This window comes from Triticum aestivum, chromosome 5B (assembly GCF_018294505.1).
Source record: "Triticum aestivum cultivar Chinese Spring chromosome 5B, IWGSC CS RefSeq v2.1, whole genome shotgun sequence".
In the NCBI taxonomy this organism is placed as follows: domain Eukaryota; kingdom Viridiplantae; phylum Streptophyta; class Magnoliopsida; order Poales; family Poaceae; genus Triticum; species Triticum aestivum.
In genome coordinates this window covers 4,837,160-4,845,670 of record NC_057807.1, presented here as the reverse complement: position 1 = coordinate 4,845,670, position 8,511 = coordinate 4,837,160, and positions in this window count along the sequence as shown.

Here is an 8,511-nt window from a genome sequence, read left to right as displayed (position 1 = left end):
TTGGACCCCAAAACGGTGAGTAATAGTCCGTGAAACAGGTCAGAATCGACAATATTTGCGAATGTTTTTGACCGACACGTACACGCACACCAGGGTTTGTCAATCGTGGAAATCGCTCTAGGGCCCCAAAACGATGAGTCATAGTGCACGAAACGGGCCAGAATCGGGCAAAAACTGCGATTATTGATGACTAACATGTAAGCACTCAGTGGGGTTCAACAACCATGGAAATCGCTTTGGGACCCCAAAAACGGCGAGTAGTAGTCCACGAAACAGGTCAGCATCGACAAAAACCGAGAGTGTTGATTACTGACATGTAAACGCGCCCCGGGTTCATCAATAGTGGAAATCACTCCGGGACCCCAAAACAGTGAGTAATGGTCCATGAAACGGGCCATAATCGTCCAAAACTGCGAGTGTTGATGACCGACACGTAAGCGCACCTTGGTGTTCAAACACTATGGAAACTGCTCAGAATTGGCCAAAACCGTCTCTATTGACGACATACACTTAAACGCACCCCGGGGATCGTCAATCGTGGAAACCGCTCTAGGACCCCAAAACGGTGGGTAGTAGTCCACGAAATGGACCAGAATTGGCCAAAATTGTGAGAGTTGATGACCGACACGTAAACGCACCCCGGGGTTCATCAATCGTGGAAATCACTTCGGGATCCCAAAACTAAGTAGAAACGGGCCAGAATCGGCACAAATTGCGAGTCTTGACGACTAACACGTAAGAACATGTTTGGATTCGACAACCATGGAAATCGATATGGGACCCCAAAACGGTATGTAATAATCCACGAAACGGGTCAGAATCGACAAAAAACGCGACTGTTGATGACCAACACTTAAACGCAGCCCGGGGTTTGTCAATCGTGAAAATCACTATGGGACCCCAAAACAGTGAGTAATAGTACATGAAACGGGCCAGAATCGGCCAAGACTGCGAGTGTTCATGACCGACACGTAAGTGCACCATGGGGTTCAACAACTATGGAAATCGCTTCAGACCCCAAAACGGTGAGTAATAGTCCACGAAACGGGCTTGAATTGGCCAAGACTGCTAGTGTTGTTGACAGACACGAAGCGCACCTTGGGGTTCAACAACTATGGAAATCGCTTTGGACCCCAAAACGGTGAGTAATAGTCCATGAAACGGGTCAGAATCGACAATATTTGCGAATGTTTATGACCGACACGTACACGCACACTGGAGTTTGTCAATCGTGGAAATCGCTCTAGGACCCCAAAACGATGAGTCATAGTGCACAAAACGGACCAGAATCGGGCAAAAACTGCGATTATTGATGACCGACACGTAAGCACTCAGTGGGGTGCAACAACCATGGAAATCGCTTTGGGACCCCAAAAAAGGCGAGTAATAGTCCACGAAACAGGTCAGGATCGACAAAAACCGCGAGTGTTGATGACTGACATGTAAAGACGCCCCGGGTTCATCAATAGTGGAAATCACTCCGGGACCCCAAAACAGTGAGTAATGGTCCATGAAACGGGCCAAAATCGTCCAAAACTGCGAGTGTTGATGACCGACACGTAAGCGCACCTTGGTGTTCAAACACTATGGAAACTGCTCAGAATTGGCCAAAACCGTCTCTATTGACGACATACACTTAAACGCACCCCGGGGATCGTCAATCGTGGAAACCGCTCTAGGACCCCAAAATGGTGGGTATCCACGAAACGGACCAAAATTGGCCAAAATTGTGAGAGTTGATGACCGACACGTAAACCCACCCCAGGGTTCGTCAATCGTGGAAATCACTTCGGGATCCCAAAACTAAGTAGAAACGGGCCAGAATCGGCTCAAACTGCGAGTCTTGACGACCAACGCGTAAGCACACATTGGGATTTGACAACCATGGAAATCGCTTTGGGACCCGAAAACCGTAAGTAATAGTCCACGAAACGGGTTAGAATTGACAAGAAACGCGACTGTTGATGACCGACACTTAAACGTGACCCGGGGTTTGTCAATCGTGGAAATCACTACGGGACCCCAAAACAGTGAGTAATAGTACATGAAATGGGCCAGAATCGGCCAAGATAGCAAGTGTTCATGACCGGCACGTAAGGGCACCATGGGGTTCAACAACTATGGAAATCGCTTCGGACCCCAAAACGGTGAGTAATAGTCCACGGAACGGGTCAGAATTGGCCAAAACTATGAGTGTTGACGACGTACATTTAAATGCACCACGGGGATCGTCAATCGTGGAAATCCTTTTGTACCCCAAAACGGTGAGTAATAGTCTACGAAACGGTCCAGAATCGACAAAAACCGTGAGTGTTGCTAACCGGCACGTAAACGCACTCCGGGGTTCGTAAATCATGGAAATCGCTCTAGGACCCCAAAACGATGAGTCATAGTGCACGAAACGGGCCAGAATCGGCCAAAACTGTGAATGTTGATTACCGACACGTAAACACACCTTGGGGGTTCAACAACCATGGAATCGCTTCAGGACCCCAAAACGGTGAGTGTTGATGACCGCGAGTGTTGATAACCGACACGTAAACGCACTGCGGGGTTTATCAATTGAGGAAATCACTCTGGGACCCCAAAACAGTGAGTAATAGTCCATGAAACGGGCGAGAATCGTCAAAAACTGCGAGTGTTAATGACGGACACGTAGGCGCACCTTGGAGTTCAAACACTATGGAAATCGCTTTGGGACACAAAGACGGTGAGTAATAGTCCACGAAACAGCTCAGAATTGGCCAAAACCATCTGTGTTGACGACGAACACTTAAATGCACCCCGGGGACCATAAATCATGGAAATCGATGTGTAGTAGTCGATGAAACGGACCAGAATTAGCCAAAATTGTGAGTATTGATGACCGGCATGTAAGCGCAGCTTCGGGGACAAAAACTATGGAAATCACTTTGGGACCCCAAAATGGTGAGTAATAGTCCATGAAATGGGCCAGAATCATTCAAAACAGCGAGTGTTGATGACCGACATGTAAGCGCACCTTGGGTTCAAACACTACGGAAATCGCTTCGGGACCCCAAAACGGTGAGTAATAGTCCATGAAACGGGTCAGAATTGGCCAAGACTCTGATTGTTGATGACGGACATGTAAACGCACGCCGGTGATCGTCAATCGTGGAAATCGCTCTAGGACTCCAAAACGGTGGGTAGTAGTCTACGAAATGGACCAGAATTGGCCAAAATTGTGAGTGTTGATGATAGACATGTAAACGCACTCCGGGGTTCGTCAATCGTGGAAATCGCTCGAGGACCCCAAAACGTTGAGTCATAGTGCACGAAATGGACCAGAATTAGCCACACCCTGGGGGGTTCAAGAAACATGGAATCGCTTCGGGACCCCAAAACGGTGAGTAATAGTCCACGAAACGGGTCAGAATCGACAAAAAAGTGCGACTGTTGATGACCGACACGTAAACGCACCCCGAGGTTCATCAATAGTGGAAATCACCCTGGGACCCCAAAACAGTGAGTAATAGTCCACGAAACATGCTAGAATCGGCCAAGACTACCAGTGTTGGTGACAGACACGTAAGGGCGCCTGGGGGTTCAAACACTATAGAAATCGCTTCGGGGCCCCAAAAGGTGCGTAATAGTCCACCAAACAGCTCCGAATTGGCCAAAACCGTCTATGTTGACGACTGACACGTAAACGCATCCCGGGGACCGTCAAATGTGGAAATCACTCTATGACCCCAAAACGGTGCGTAGTAGTCCATGAAACGGACCAGAATTAGCCAAAATTATGAGTGTTGATGACCGGCATGTAAGCGCACCTTGGGGTTCAAACACTATGGAAATCGTTTCGGGACCCCAAAACGGTGAGTAATAGTCTACGAAACGGCTCAGAATTGGCAAAACCGTCTGTGTTGACGATAGACACTTAAATGCACCCCGGGGATCGTAAATCATGGAAGTCTCTCTAGGACCCCAAAACGATGGGTAGTAGTCCATGAAAAGGACCAGAATTGGCCAAAATTGTGAGTGTTGTTGACCGACACGTAACTGCACTCCGGGGTTCATCAATCATGGGAATCGCTCTAGGACCCCAAAACGATGAGTCATAGTGCCCGAAACGGGCCAGAATCGGCCAAAACTGTGAGTGTTGATGACCGACACGTAAGCACACCTTGGGGGTTCAACAACCATGGAACCGCTTCGGGACCCCAAAACGGTGAGTAATAGTCCACGAAACGGGTCAGAATCGACAAAAAAGCGCGACTGTTGATGACCGACACGTAAACACACCCCGGGGTTCATCAATAGTGGAAATCACTCGGGGACCCCAAAACATCGAGTAATAGTCCACGAAACAGGCTCAAATCAGCCAAGACTGCCAGTGTTGGTGACAGACACGTATGCACACCTGGGGGGTCAACAATTATGGAAATCGCTTCGGACCCCAAAACGGTGAGTAATAATCCATGAAATGGGTCAGAATTGGGCAAAACTGTGATTGTTGACGACGGACATGTAAACGCACACCGGGGATAGTCAATCGTGGATATCGCTCTAGGACCCCAAAACGGTGAGTAATAGTGCACGGAACAGACCAAAATCGGCCAAAACGAGTGATTGTTGATGACCGACACGTAAGCGCACCTTAGGGTTCAACAACCATGGAAATCAATTTGGGACCCCAAAACGGTGAGTAAAAGTCCATGAAACGGGTCAGAATCAACAAAATTTTCGAGTGTTGATGACTGACACGTACACGCACACTCGGGTTCTTCAATCGTGCAAATTGCTCTAGGACCCCAAAATGATGAGTCATGGTGCACGAAACGGACAAGAATCAAGCAAAAACTGCGATTATTGATTACCGACACACAAGCGTTCAGTGGGGTTCAGCAACCATGGAAATCGCTTTGGGACCCCAAAACGGTGAGTAATAGTCCACGAAACGGGTCAGAATCGAGAAAAACCATGAGTGTTGATGACTGACACGTAAACGCACCCCGGGTTCATCAATCATTCAAATCACTACGGGACCCAAAAATAGTGAGTAATAGTCCATGAAACGGGCCAGAATCGTCCAAACTGCGAGTGTTGATGACCGACACGTAAGCACACCTTGGTGTTCAAACACTATGGAAACGGCCCAGAATTGGCCAAAACCGTCTCTGTTGACAACAGACACTTAAATGCACCCCGGGGATCGTCAATCGTGGAAATCGCTCTAGGACCCCAAAACGGTGGGTACTAGTCCACGAAACGGACCAGAATTGGCCAACATTGTGAGTGTTGATGACCGACACGTAAACGCACCCCGGGGTTCGTCAATCGTGGAAATACTTCGGGACCCCAAAACTAAGTAATAATTCAAGAAACGGGCCAGAATCGGCCCAAACTGCGAGTCTTGACGACCAACGTGTAAGCACACCTTGGGATTCGATAACCATGGAAATTGCTTTGGGACCCCAAAACGGTAAGTAGATGTTTCCTATGAAATCTAGTGCAAATGAATCATATGGAAAAATTCCTATGGTTTACAATCCTACGAATCAAACAACCAAGATAGGAAAAATTCCTAATGATTAGAATCCTCCAAAATTCCTTTGAGAATCCTTTGAATCAAAGAAGCCCTTAATCTATTTTATGATTCATGGAATTGTGCATTGTAAAGCATAAAGTAAAAAACAAATACTGGCAATTCAACTAGAAAAAAAGTTTGGGCAGTTATGATACGGAAGATTCTAGAACAAAAGAGAACCACTGTTGTTTTGAGGTTTGTGCGTCATGCTTAAGTTCAACCATGGAGTCTGCTAGATTGTACATGTGGCAAAATCCAGTGGGGGGGCTAGAAGATGGTGCGAGGGGCCGAGTGGAGGGAGACTATGAAGGAATGCACAAGTGCGAGATCGATATTTAGAGAGAGGGGGCGAACACGTGCGCTGTTGCACCCAGTGGCGGAGCCATGAAAAATAAATGAGCTAGGGGGCCAAGCATTGCTAATCCTTTACAAGGAGGGTCAATTCATGAACTTAAACCATTTTAGCAGCAATTGTCTAATGATCACATTCATATTAGCCTCGATATATAGTGATGTTAAGGGGGGGGGCAGGGCCCTTACTGCCCCCTATCTTCGCCATTGTGCACGCGTCTGAGAGATGAAGCGGAAGGCATGGATGATGAGAGGGGGACGTTGGATATATAATTAATGTGGGTGTATTAGCTATATATGTTAATCCTATATAGAGAGGTATAGATTGATCGATGTGGACGTGGGAAAGAGGGTGAGACCTCACTGGATACATCGATTGATCGGTTTGTGTGGAAAACTGTGAAAGACCTAGCTATATACACACATACATAGAGGAACATCGATTGTTGCGCATGCACGCGTGAGAGATAAAGAATGCCCGATATGATGGAGAGGGGGATGTGTGTGGGTGTGTGCCTTCATGGGAGACCAACCTGAAGAAAAAGATTGCATGCGTGCGATGGATAATGCCGACTGGTAGTGTGTGTGCATGCATGCACAAGAGAAAGTTAGTGGTACAATTATAAAGAGAAGACTACTTTGTGGGTGTAAAAGAATAGGTGAGGTCATAATCAATGTAAATTTGAATTCAAATATTTTGAATAAGAGATCCTGATGTTTGAAACCCATGCATGCATGAATATAACGGAGAAATGCGCGGTGTGGTTTGGAAACGAGCATGTTGTAATGTATACACATTGAACAAGGTCAGACTGATTTGAATTTGAGATACCGATGGCAGACATCATTTGACCACGTCGCATCCGTGCATGGACACACTATTCTAATTGGAGATGATGGGCGGCTTTCGCATCACATATCTAGATCTATACCCCTATATATATATATATATATATATATATATATAATATTTTATATTATTTTTTATCGTGTGCGGCTAACTTTAACTTTGAAAGATGGTCATTGGATGAGGTGAATCCGATGGTCCAAAGATGGCAAATTTGAGCACTACTGGCCGTTGGATATCATCTAGATTCCACCAGATTTCGCCACATGTGTGTAATCTAAAAGACTCCATGGTTGAACTTAGGCATAATGCACAAACATCAAAACACAAGCACTTCCTATTTGTTCTAGAATCTTCCGTATCAGAATTGCCCAAATGTTTTTCTACATGATTTGCCATTATTTGTTTTTACTTTATGTCTTACAATGCACAATTCCATGAAGCTTAAAATAGTTTAGCTTTCTTATAAAAACTAGATGATTTTGAATGAAATGAACTATAAGAATTAACCGAACATCTACATCATACATATATGACTCAAAGCTTGCATGCTATAATGTGGTATTTATTCATAATTTGGTTGCCAAATCTCATGCGTGCAATGCACGTGTACCTTACTCTAGTCTAAATGGTGTTTGTGTGTGTGTTGTGCATGTTGAGGTGCAAATTGTCTTTTTTTTGGTACACGTCAAGCTTGTTCTTCCGAAATTTCAAGCCGCGCCTTGTTATGCCGAAAATTCAAGTTACCGTCTTTGTCTATCATGCTGCGAAACTCCCACCTCTTCAACCCGCGCCTTGTTAGCCCGAAATATTTAAGATATATCTTTGTCTCGTTGTGCTCCGACAACTCCCTCCATCTCAACCCGCGCCTTGCTATTCCGAAATTACAACGCGCGCGAAAACTCCCACCTCCTGTGAAATCCCGACACGCGAAATGCCCGTGGTACCCCTGAACCGAAAGAACCGCCTCGGTGGGGGTACTTTCGTAACATACCTGACATTTCGGACAAGCGCGTCTCTAAGCCATGCTTCCCCACTGCCATCCCATCCGCCCACCCATTCGTACACCGAGGCCGCGAAAACCCGCGACGAAACCCCACACCCAGCTCCGTCTGCCACCCAGCCGGAGCATCTTCCCCGACGGCGTCGTCCACAGCAACACCTCGATGTCCCTCATCCACCGTACCGGATGACGATCCGTCGTCGATCTTGTGGTCCCGCCGGTTCAGCCACCCCGTCCTCCACCTCCAAGGAGCTGCCCTGACGTTCCCCTCGTCTTTCGCGCCACCTCCATTCCCACACCACCGTCTTCACCTGCACCACCGGAAGAGCATCATCATCACTGTTTCCTCGGATGAAGTTGTGGCCTAATCGGCGCCACCAAAGAGGTTGTACACTAATCGCCACATTTTCTTCTTGATTCGATCTCACGGTGCTGCTGGCGCTCGGTCCCGAGCCGACACGGTGCGGCTCCATCCACGGTGGCGTCGCCGGCCACTTCCTCCACGGTGTTGCTCCCTCGGCGGTGACGTCCACATCAGTAGGAGCTGCTACTACTTTAGCTCTCGCTCGCGCTGCTGCTCTGCTCTTGCTCTCGGTCCCCTGCCTGGTCTGCTCTTGCTATTGCTCTTGCTCACGATGCTGCTCTCACTCTTGCTCTTGCTTGCGATGCTGCTCCGATTTAGCTACACTTCAGTCGACTGAATCGACTTTTGGGTCAGTCGATTTTCAGGGGGTGAGGGGGGGCTCGCCGGGGTGAAGG